This window comes from Micromys minutus (assembly GCF_963924665.1).
Source record: "Micromys minutus genome assembly, chromosome: 5".
NCBI classification, from domain to species: Eukaryota; Metazoa; Chordata; class Mammalia; order Rodentia; family Muridae; genus Micromys; species Micromys minutus.
In genome coordinates, this window is record NC_137974.1 from 63616930 (window position 1) to 63629382 (window position 12453).

Here is a 12453-nt window from a genome sequence, read left to right on the forward strand (position 1 = left end):
TTTTTTTTTCTTTCTGTTGTCCCTCTTCACACCAAAAACTCATCTTTAGCAGTTTGCAAATGTAGGGCCTTAGTCACTACAGCACAGTAGAGAGCCTTCTCCAAAGGTGAGCCCCTCTCATTTGTTGAAATGGGAGACATTCCCATACCATATACCACCATGTAGTGCTTAATGCCTACGTCCTCATGGCTTCCCAGGAAGAACATTAACCAGCAGTGGTAACAGATGTTCTTGAAAGTACAGCCTAAGATTTTCAGAACTACTTTGAACCAGAACAAAGTTATTTCCTAAATAATTAAGACCCAATTTTATTTACAGTATCCAGATCACTTAATGTAAGCCTATTTATTGTCTAGAAACTTAATTTTATAAGAAATCTCATTAAGAGATTCATCTGTAATGCAACAGAAGACTGATTTACATAGCAATGATTTCCTGTGTTTCTCGTGCAACATCTGATCATTTATTATATATTGTATTGTATTTTATAGTTTATATAAGGCTGCAGAGACGAATGATATACAGGGAAATGGAGGTTAGTTTGGTTGTTTACTATAAAAATTAACCAAAACAAAACACACAAAAAAGCCATGTGATAAAAATTCAGGAAATTTAATCAGAAACAGGCTTTACTGTTGATTTCTATGGTATCAATGAGAGGGGGAATAAGAAAACCCCCTTTTCCCTACATTAAATGTGCTAATACTAATGATAATTAAAGAGGCATAACCATACAAAATAATTACCATGGCTATGTAAAATAGATTTGCCCAAGGGCAGATTCGTATTGTATGAGGCCTCTTTTCCCTCCAGACTGTCAGGTCTTCCCCTTTCTCTATTAAGAGCTTTAGCCATCATTGAAGGATAGAATTGTCCTAGTTGGAGGAAGCTGGGTTGGGGGGATGGTTATCAGGTCCTTTCTTTTCTTCATTGAGAGGAAGGCACCTCCCCTTATGAATTCTCTTTATGGGATTGGTGATTACAGCTCCTGCTCCCTGGAGTCTTCAGGCAGCTGTCAGGAGCAAAGCTCTGTCCAGGCCACTGACTGGCATTTAGATTTCTCAGATGGGATCTCTCAGAGCACTGGGGCTAGATTTGGAGCACATATTTTTTATAGGCTTTACAGCAGTGTCTCCCCAAACTGCAGAAGGAGACAAATTGAATTCAGTAAGAAAAATATGTACTTCAGAGCCTAGAATATGCAGTTAATTGTGGACAGTATAGTCTGATAAACCAATTATGCACTTGTATGTATAAAGATAAATTATTTTCTTTGATGTATGTGTACACAGAGATAGAGTTTTATGATTCATCTCGAACATTTACAAAGCATGCATGAAATGCTAGAAATGAACTTACATTTTCCAGATAGAATGCTTTACCTTACTATAATGATGTAATTTGAATATCCTCAAATCATATAAGAAACACCATATCATTTATACAGCTTATTAAATTAGAATTACTGTCCACTGAATACTCACAGTTATCTTCTTAACTCCTTGTAAATGTACATATTATTTTAGTTTCTTCATATTTGCAGCCAAATTGTATTCATAAATATGCATTAAATTATTTGATGTGTTTTTATATAGAAACTTGCCTATAAGTTTGATCACAAGTAATGATAGGATGAACAGGAGGCTCATTGCCAATCTTGTGGTTATGCCTTTCTCATAAAGTGGATGGAAGACTAGACCCATAAAAGCACATGCAGAATACTTGTATTGAACTGAACCTTTGTTCCTGCTCAAGTACCTTTGCTTTGCCTGTCATTGAAAGGAACTGTGACAATGTGATTTCTTTTGCCAAATTGAGATTCACTGAACACATTTAGGTAAGAAACCCTAGAGAACAGCACACTCAGAAGTTTGTCCTCGAAAAACACACATTTCAAATAGGGGCTACTGGAAACATATACTTTTAAAACATTAGCCTCTCACCATGAAAAAACTAGTGACAAAAATGTTGTAAAAAAAAAAAAAAAAAAGACCTACTTTTCTCAAATCACTCTTTTGGTATACATCTATTGTGAGCATGTTTGGTTGAAGAAATAAACATTTAATTGAATCCAAAAGCAAATGGCAAATTTATGTGCTTAAATGCACTTACTAAACTAGTTGTTGAATTTAGTTTGGGAAATTAAACACCATGAAACTATACTCTGTATGCTCTAAGTTGCATTATCTGGCAAGTAGTGAAACCAGCGCCCAAGGAAGCCTCTGGTAACCTTGAAGCAAGCAGAGAGAATAGGGAAGGAATGGGCCTGAATACAGAAAGTTGCTGCCTTAAGTATGTCTGTGCCTGTCTTTCTCTTCATGCATTCTTCTTTAAATGTTGTAAGATGCAGGGGATATTAAAGATTTCCTGATATCCCTTATTTTCTTTAATGCCATATGAATTCACATTCATTCTACCAGATGCCTTAGAAATTGCCCTAAAAGTTGAAGACATAATAATCAAATATAATGTTTAGATAAATGAGCTAATATTGACTCCATTATGAAGGTCTACTAATTTTTAGGAAGCAGAATGCACAGTGGAATGGCATGTGTAAAACAGGCAGAGCTTTCTGTTAATACTGTAACTGGAATGTGTCCTCTGCCAAGAATATGTTGCATTCCTTTGATTACAATACAGATAACAATGGAATAGATTTACCTATAACTCATTTTTTTCAATTTCCCTCCATGCTGGGAGCCTCTCCAAGACTACTTGTGTTAGTTAAGGTTTTACTTCTGTGAGCAGACACCATAACCAATGTAAGTCACATAAAACACAGCATTTAATTGGGACTGGCTTACAGGTTCAGAGGTTCAGTCCAGTATCATCAAGACAGGAACATGGCAGCATCCAGGCAGGCACAGTGCAGCGAAAGCTGAGAGTTCTACATCTTCATCTGAAGCCTGCTAGCAGAATACTCACTTCCAGGCAGCTAGAGTGAATGTTTCAAATCCAAGACAAACCTACCCCAACAAGGACACACCTCCAAATAGGGCCACACCCTGGACCATGCTTATACCAACCACCACCCTACTTTATTCATTGTAATTATCACATGATTGTATTGTAGTAATTTGTGATATTTTAATTTATCTCATTAATGCACATTGTGAACATTTTTTTTTTGTGCTAAAACTTGAACTGAGAGGCCAAACATACTCCATCTTGTAACTGGCTGACATCTTAAAAGAAAAAGAAAAGGAAAAGGAAAAGCCTGAAAACTAGAACTACAGCAGAACTAAAGATGTACTCACATATGAGGAAGGACCTGATGGCTTATCTCTGGCTAGAGTTACTTCCTACCTTACTTCCTATCAACAGCTCATCAAACATTTGTTAATTGTTTCAGTTGTACTTCCAAACCTTTCATGATTGTATAAGGTCTTGTTTCAGGCCACCCACATGTCAGAATACAGTAGTTGTTCAATTAGATACTTGTCAGGCTGATCTCTCTCACTTGCTCACCATTTCCTACAAAGCGTTGTACCCCTTAGAGCTGGAAGCTGTACTCTCTCCGTCCGCTGTCAGAGAAGACTAAATGTTTTTGGGAGTCTTAAAGTGTGTTTTGGCACTGTGAAGGACTTTTCTCCTCCAGATACCTATTCAAAGGATTACTCATTATAACTGAAACATTGATGGTCAGTTGCAAGCACACAAAGGTACCTCTGATACCAGCTGTACACTCCTTTTTTATTCATTGTTCCAAGTATGGCACTGAAGGTAGACAACATGAGTTTGCTTGAAAGGCCCGTACATTTTGAACACTGACAAAAGTCTACATGTATGAGAGTGGTTGAACCTTGGTATTGGAATTTAGGTTGGAATTCAAATTCATTACTTACTAGCTAAGCATCTCCAACATATGTCTATGGCATCATTTTCTCTTTGTCTAGCAAATCAACAATTGGAGGATTGGAATTCATTTGGTAAGGATAATCTCTTTTGTAATCCTTATTCTGTACTTTGAAATTTTCCATCCAATGTTTCTGGAATAGCAAGATTTAATTATCTCGTGAGCTTTTCTCTGACAACAAGAATTCATTTTCTAAAGAAATAAATAATAGGTTAATAATGAACCCACACGATTTTCTAAAGAAATAAATAATAGGTTAATAATGAACCCACACGCACTAGAAGATTTAACTGCTATGTCCTTTTTGAGATTCTATGGAAACTCAATCATCTTTCTAAGGATAGGTTTCCTTAAGGGGCTGCTCTAGTTTCTTTCTGAAGCTATGCCAAATGTCATGATCAAAAGCGCCTTAGGGTTCAATCTTCCTAATTCTGCAGCCACTTAAGACAGATCTTTTGGTTGTGTTAATCTTGAACCATAAAGTTATTTTCATTGCTACTTCATAACTGTCATTTTGTTACTGTTATAATTAGTATTTGATAGAGAGCATATCTGATATACAACCCCTATAAAATTGTCATTTGACTCTAGTGAGTTTGACAACTACAAGCCTAGGGCGGGGAGTTTATTTCAGCTTATAGGTTGCATTCCATAGCTGAAGGAAGTCAGGGAGGGAACTTAAGCAGCACCTTGCAGCAGAAACCATTGAAGAACACTGACTGCAGCAGGCTAACTCACGACCTCAGGCTTAGCTGGCTTTCTGCTGGAGAATAGTTTTATGGTCAGTGGTCTAGAACGTACAATCATTCAGTATCCGTACAAATGCTTAAAGATCATTCATATCTCCGCAATCCATTAACAGAGAGCTCCTTTACAAATGAGTCTAGGGATAGAGCATAGGCTTTGTCTTATTGACAGTTAAAAATAGGAGAAGAGGGGACAAGAACAATACAATTGAACTTAATGTTACCACTAGTAAACAAGTAACAACAGAAAAATATATACTTACTCAGATTCTGCAGAGTAAAATATAACATAAAGCTTCTAGTAGTAACCTCTTCATGAATCCTTTTCCCATTTAAGTCTTATGTAAATGCACAAAACAAACAGACGTCATCAAACTTACAAATTTGTAATGGGTCTTTGACACAGTTTATTTGTTTGTTTGTTTATCTATCTATTTATCTATTTATTTATTTATTTAGTGTGTGTGTGTGTGTGTGTGTGTGTGTGTGTGTGTGTGTAACAGCCCTGGTTGTCCTGGAATCTGCTTTGTAAACTAGTCTGATCTTTGCTCTGACTCCCAAGTGCTGGGATTAAAGGCATGTACCACCAGGCCTGGCCAAGTTTATAAATCCTTAACCTTATTAGAATCTAGCCGAAGATTAAAAAATGTAGAACCAAACAGTCTTTGGAAAGAGGAGAATGACATTCAGGCAGAGGAGAAAAAGAAGGGGCAGAAAGGTGATGGAAATATAGCTCTCTTGTTAGTCTGTCTATTCACTATACATGAAGCCCTAGATTTGATTGAGAACAAGTTTCACATACACAGGGTGTCAAATTTCTTTTCCTGAAATTTAGCACTCGGGGGATGAAGATGTGCGGAACAGAGAGAAGTTTGCAAAGTAGAGGCAAGATCATCAGAAGTTCAAGGTCATCACCCACTATGTAAGGAATTCAAGGATAAGGTGTACTTCCTACATGAGGCCATGCTTTATATTTACTGCTTTAAAAGGGGTGAATGTGATCAGAATTCATTTGTATATATGTAAGAAAATGTCAGAGTGAAACTAAGAATACAAATAATATCTACAAATACTAAAATGTAAGAATTTATTAGTGACTTACAACAGCCCTATAAATTAGTGGTATTGGCATCTTTATGTAATTTATCAAGAATTCTATACAGTTCCTAATGCACGGAGAGAGATCTATCTTACAAGTTCCACAATTGCTTAAGTGGAATAAGGAACACGTGGAGAGTTAACAAAGGTACCAGCATGGAGCTATACTTTATTCAGGGTAGAGTTTGTCTCTCTTTCAGTCCCTCCCACTTTCATCCTGTTTGTCCCATAAAGGTGGATAAATGTGGGGCATTCCCAGAACAGAGGCCTTTGTGTGAGCTCCAGCTTTCACAAGGCATAGCCCCATATTTTTCCTCTGAGTGCCAGGCTGTCCTGAATTGTTTGGCACTTGTCACCACTTCATCCCAGCTTGTTCCAGTTCTCAGAAAAGCCACAAGCAGGTGATCTTTGAGGACAGAGTCTGCTCACCGAGGATGATTGAAATGCCATCCCAGGCATGACTAATTTATTTAGTATTCAAAAATCACTAAAGACTCTTCTGTCGTATCGTTCTCACAAATGAAAGGGAATAAAAATAAAGTAGAAACCTGTTTGATGCCTCGGGCACATTAGGCTTGTTGTTCAGGTCAGTTCATTTCAATACTTAATTTGTTGAACTTCATTTAATAGAACCATTTAACACTCAAAAATTAATTACAAAACTGAACAAATTTGGTTTCCTGGGGTTGGTGTTTGACATTGTAGAACACTGAAATCCCTACTGCTGGCTTCAGCTGTGGCTGGTGTTCAGGAAGCAATTAAACTAACCTAATTTTGAATATAGGTTATGGATGAGCTACATACCTTGCCTTATTCACATTGCAATTGAATTTAGCAATGTATGAAAGACTTGTTCCTAAAATATTATTATTCTCAAATAATTAATGCATCAGAACATTAATGTGCATGTTATTAGAGCTTAAAGTGAGGTAATCAGATATCAGATCAATAAGAAAGGTGGCTGTCACTTAATAAATAAAGGGGTATGGCCTTGTAGAAAATCTCACACATATCCTCAGTTTGTAGTTTACATCTTTTCTTCCTAATAGTTTTTTAATTAATTAATTTATGTGATCTCTATGCAAATTCAGTTTTGAAATAGGCTAGACTTAATGGTATCAGCAGTTGCCTTAATGTCTTTTCACATATTGGAAGATACTTTGTCAGGAATTCTCTTGGTTACTATATATAATGCCAAGGTGCTTGCAGTCAGAAAAAAAATTAATACTTTGGTGAAAGTACAATCTATCAGCCCCAGGAGTCAATTTTTCTTTGACAAATTGAACAGAGCTGATAGCTCACAAATCATCTAGTATTCTGTGCCTATAAAGCCATCAAATCTCAGGGCAAAGGTACAAACCCAGGTCAACTTGAAATATTCTTCAGTGACCCACTAGATGTTGCAGATACCCAGCAACTGCTATGTTAAGTGCATTCTTATGACAAATGAGTTTTTGTAAACATCTATGCTTCATAAATACTACAATAAAGTAACCACTGAAAAAGTCACTGAAGGATACAAATTCTTCCTTTGAGATCACTATGCAGATAATTTGGTAGTACTTCTTTGTTTTAATGAATATTTTCTTTACTTGCATTTCAAATGTTATGTCTTTTCCCAGTTTCCCCTCTTGATTTCCCCTATTATATCTCCCATTCCCTGGACTCTATAAGAGTGTTCCCCCACCCACACACAGCCTTCCATCTCCCCACCCTGGCAGTCCCCTATACTGGGGTATTAATTCTTCACAGTGCCAAGGACCTCTCCTCTCATTGATGCCTGATAGGGCCATCCTCTGCTACATATGTTGCTGGAACCATGGGTCCCTCCATATGTACTCCTTGGTTAGTGACAAAGAATATTATCATCAATAAAAAAAAAAACTTCTGGGGAAAATTACAGTCCCCAAAGTCATGCTGTATTACAGAGAAATTGTGATTTTTAAAAAGGAGTGGTATTGGTACATAGAGAGGCAGGTAAATCAATGGAATAGAATTGAAGACTCAGAAATGAACCCACACACCTATGGTCACTTGATTTTTGAAAAAGGAGTTAAAACCATCCAGTGGAAAAAAGACAGCAGTTTCAACAAATGGTGCTGAATCAATTGTTCATAGTACTTCTTAAAAGGTCTTACATAACAAAAAACAGCTCAAATCAGTGTTTCCAAAAGTTTATACTACAAATAACTTAGCTGTGTCTGGAAAATAACCTTACATATTTGAGTAAACAAATAATGGGTATAATATCAAATTTAAATTATGATATTTATTTATATTGATTAAATTATTCATTTAGTCAGTTACTGAAAGTATAATAGTGAATAAAAACCTCATATTGTAAAACCCAATGAAATAAAAAATACCTAATTTATGTATATTTTAACTCATCATACCACATTTAATAAATATATAATTATTTGTAAACAAATGTAGCAACTACAAAATCTTGAGGTAGCTCAACTTCGGTTCAATTTTGTCAGTACTAGAGTTAATTTTATTGTTGATAAAAACAAAGCATAAATGTTAGGTAATTGTCCAAAACTTCCAATCTTTCCCTCACATCTCTCACCTTCCACCGTAAAGCATTTCCTCCAACAGGGCTACAACTTCTCCCACCAAGCCACACCTCCTAATGCCACCTCTTCCTGGGGGCCAAGCCTTGAGACTTTCCATTCAAACCACCACAGTTCCTAATATGTGACTACAACCTGATCAGTTTTTTCTTTGTTAGGTTAGTTTTGCTTAACACCAATGGAAATAATGGGAATTCAGCCATTTACTATTTATTCTGTTGAATTGTACCTCATACATAAATCTGAAATTCTATCACCACCCCCAGATATCTGGCCCATCTAAGCCTATAAACTTTATTTTCAAGGTCTTTTACTGAAGTATTATTGTCTAATTTCTGTTCTGTCTAATTGTGTCTTAATTCCTGTTCTGTGTAAGCTTTTTTGTTATCCCACTTACCAAAACACTTACTATACCTATCATGAATACCTATTAAGTTTTATTAACATTTCCCAACTAAAAATATATTGATTCAAAAGTGGATAAAATGTGCCTGGAGTAGCTTGTTCTTTACCTATGGCAATGTGCTGTATATAGACTGTCAATCAGACTCACTGTATGTAATAGACTATCTTGAGCTTAAGCTTTTCACACAAGAATCCATTAACAAAGAAATAACAAGGTTAGTAGGTTTAGTCTTTCTGAGAAAAGCAGTCTAGAAACAGAAAGTAGAGAAAATATTCACCCTCTAATCTTACCATTTTCTCATAGAACACGTTTAATCCAACTGAAAGAAAGCAAGTCACGTTTAGTTCTTTGCTCCTTCATTAAATTTGTTTCTTTCAAATATGTCTATCTATACAATTTTCAGGTAATATTAGCTATCAAATTTATTATGGTGGTTATGTTACATATCATATTTTTCAACAGACTTTCAGATCCTTAAGAACAAGTGCAGAGTGCTCATTTTCTTTATTTCCCATTGACATAGCAGAGCGTTTCACTGTTATAAACAAGGAGGAAATGTAAGATGACTAGGTACTTATTTTATCGCTCGCTGAATTTTGTATTTTAATTTTTATAAAAATTTCCATTTACCCATCATCATTGGGCCAGATGAAACTGAAAATGAAATCTACACATTTCGTTGGGTGGTTATGAATATATTACAACACAAGAGTCAGAAGGTCCTTAATTTGCTGATGCTGATACCTGGGTTCTGTGTTAGAAGTTTTCCTATTTACACACATAATGGCATTCTAAGCCTGAGTTTCCCATAGGAAGCATTATGCCTTCAAGAGAGGAAAGGAAAAAAAATCATCAGGGCATGCCAAGCAGGATGTCACTTACACTCGATTGGCCACATCGTCAAGGTTCATTTCCATTAAGCTTTATGTCAGTTCAGAAACTTTACACATGAGGCCTCGTGTACCAGTCTACCACTGCTGACTGCCCTGGGGCTAGCCCAGAGTCCCAATCTTGTCATCGGTTTTCCAGAATGCCATTGTGAGAATTGGTTGCATATGCTGGCTAGCCTCACCATTTGAGACAGGGCTGTGGTTTGGTTTTATTTTAATCAATCACTCTTTTCCTTTACATTTACTGCCTTTGACATATTTAGATAATATGAAGACAAAAACAAGAAGAGTCATACATAAAAGTAACTAAGTAGATTATAGATCAGTGAGGTAAGAGGAATTAGTGACTTCTGCCAAGCAATTGCGAGAAAGATTTTGCTTTTGTTTTCTGTCTAATGTTTCTTAAATCTGCCATGGAATGTACATGAGAGACATGTCCAAATTGTTTCTCTTAAGCAGGGAGCACATCCAACTACAAGTATTTATTTTAAAACATTCAGCAGATCTTCGCATTAAATAGAGATGAGGTACAAGGGCTACACAGGCATGTGTGCAAACATATGATGATGACTATTTTCTGCATTGTTGGTTTCTTTTTAAAAAAGTCTCGTTAACTCCATCCACTTACTAACATAAGATGAATCTCATGAGTTTTATCATTTACATGATGTTATTTGGGGATAGTTAAAGCTTCCTCTTGCAAATATTATTTTTATTCATTCAAGTTAGTTTATACAGTAGCTACTAATCATTATGTATAGGGTATCAATAATACAAAGTAGCTAAATTTACTTTTTCCAATATCTGATAATTTTGAGTGCTATCATGGTGTCATCAATGAGCAATTCTATGTCTAATAGGTCACAGTCACAATATAAGTATAGTTAAAACATCAGACAAATCTTTCTTCATCTTATGATTATAAAGTGAAAAACAAATAGCAATAAATGTTGTATTTTGGAATGGGGTTCCTACCCAAAGTATTCCGACAAGCAAGCTCTTTAAATAAGGGATATTCAAACTCTAACCTAAAGACAAAAAGTTCCATCTTATTACAATTGTGGTGGTTTGAATGAAAATGATTCTGATACATTCATATAGTTGAATACTTTATGCCTAAGTGCTGGAACTTCTTGTGAAGGATTTAGAGATATGGTCTTGTTGGAGAAAGTATGTCAATAGGAGGAGTCTTTAACATTTTAAAATCCCCTAACCAGTCCAACTGTATTTCAGTCTCTGTTTGATAATGTGTCTCAAGATATGGAGTTCTAGGCTATTGCTCTGTTATCATGCCTGCCACGTACTACCATGCTCTCTGCTATGACGATTATCTACTGCAACTCCCTGAAACCACAAGTCTCTTCTATAAGGTGCTTTGGTAATTTTGTCTTACCGCAGCAGCAGAAAAATAAGTCAGAGATAATAAAAGTTTAATAGCACATTAATTTATAATAGGTCAATAACTTAAAGCATTTAATAGTGTCCTGACTGAGGGGAAATGATAATATAATGCAAACAATATAATTTGGTAGGCTTGGAGAAAATATGAGTACAAGTATGTTTTCACATGGTAAGTATACATTTTTTTATTTATTGAATATTTTAACTATTTTCATTTCAAATGTTATGCCCTTTACCTGTTCACCCCTCTCCCATTCATCCTCCTCTTGCTTATATGGCAATGCTCCCACTTCCACTTCATGGCCCTGGCATTATCCTACACTTGGGGAATCCTTCACAGGGCTAAAGGCTTCTCCTCTTATTGATGCCAGCCTATGCCATCCTCTGCTACATATGTAGCTGGAGCCATGAGTCCCTCCATATGTACTTTTTGGTTGGTGGTTTAGTCCCTGGGAGCTCTGCAGATCTGGTTGGTTGATGTTGTTCTTCCTATAGGGATGCAAACCCCTTCAGTTCCTTCAGTCCTTTCTCTATCTCTTCCATTGTGGTCCTATGCTCAGTCCAATGGTTATCTGCAAGCCTCCTCATTTCTGTCAGTAAGACTTTGCCAAAATCTCTCAGGAGACATCCATATTAGGCTCCTCTGACAGAACACTTCTTGACATCAACCATAGTAATTGGGTTTGGTTCACATGGAATGGATCTCCAGGTGGGACAGTCTCTGGGTGGCCTTTCCTTCACTCTCTGCTCCACTTTTTGTCCCTGTATTTCTTTTAGACAGGAGCAATTCTGGGTTAAAATATTGAGAAGGGTGGGTAGTCTTATTCCCCAACTGGGTCCATTGCCTAACCTCTGGATATGGTCTCAACAGGTTCTCTCTCCCCTTTGTTGGGCTTTTCAGTAAATCATATTCCTGTTGGTCCTGGGAGCCTTTGCTTTCCTGATATCGAAGACTTGCTGGTAGTTACACCCAGTTTTCCATCCCTCATTGCCACACACCTCTGTATATCTGTCTGTATATCATCCTGGTCTCCTTTCATACCAGATCCTGCCCCCACACACTTTTTGTTCGGCCCCTCATCTCTTCCTCTCAACCTTTACCTCCGATGTGTATTTTGTTTCCCCTTTTATGAAGGACTGAAGCAATGACATTTTGATCTTCCTTCTTCTTCATCTTCATATAGTCTGTGAATTATATCTTGGGCATTCCAAGATTTTGGGCTAATATCAAGTTATTAGTTAATGCATACCATGTGTGTTCTTTTGTGACTAAGTTACCTCACTCAAAATGATATTTTCTAGTTCCATCCATTTGCCTAAAAATTTCATGAAGTTATTGTTTTTAATAGTTGAATAGTACTACATTGTGTAAATGTACCACAATTTCTGTATTCATTTTTCAGTAGAAGGACATAATTCATTGCTGTTCTGTTTATAAACTTTCCCCCTGTGCCTATGCGTTTGAAGATCTTCTCCAGGT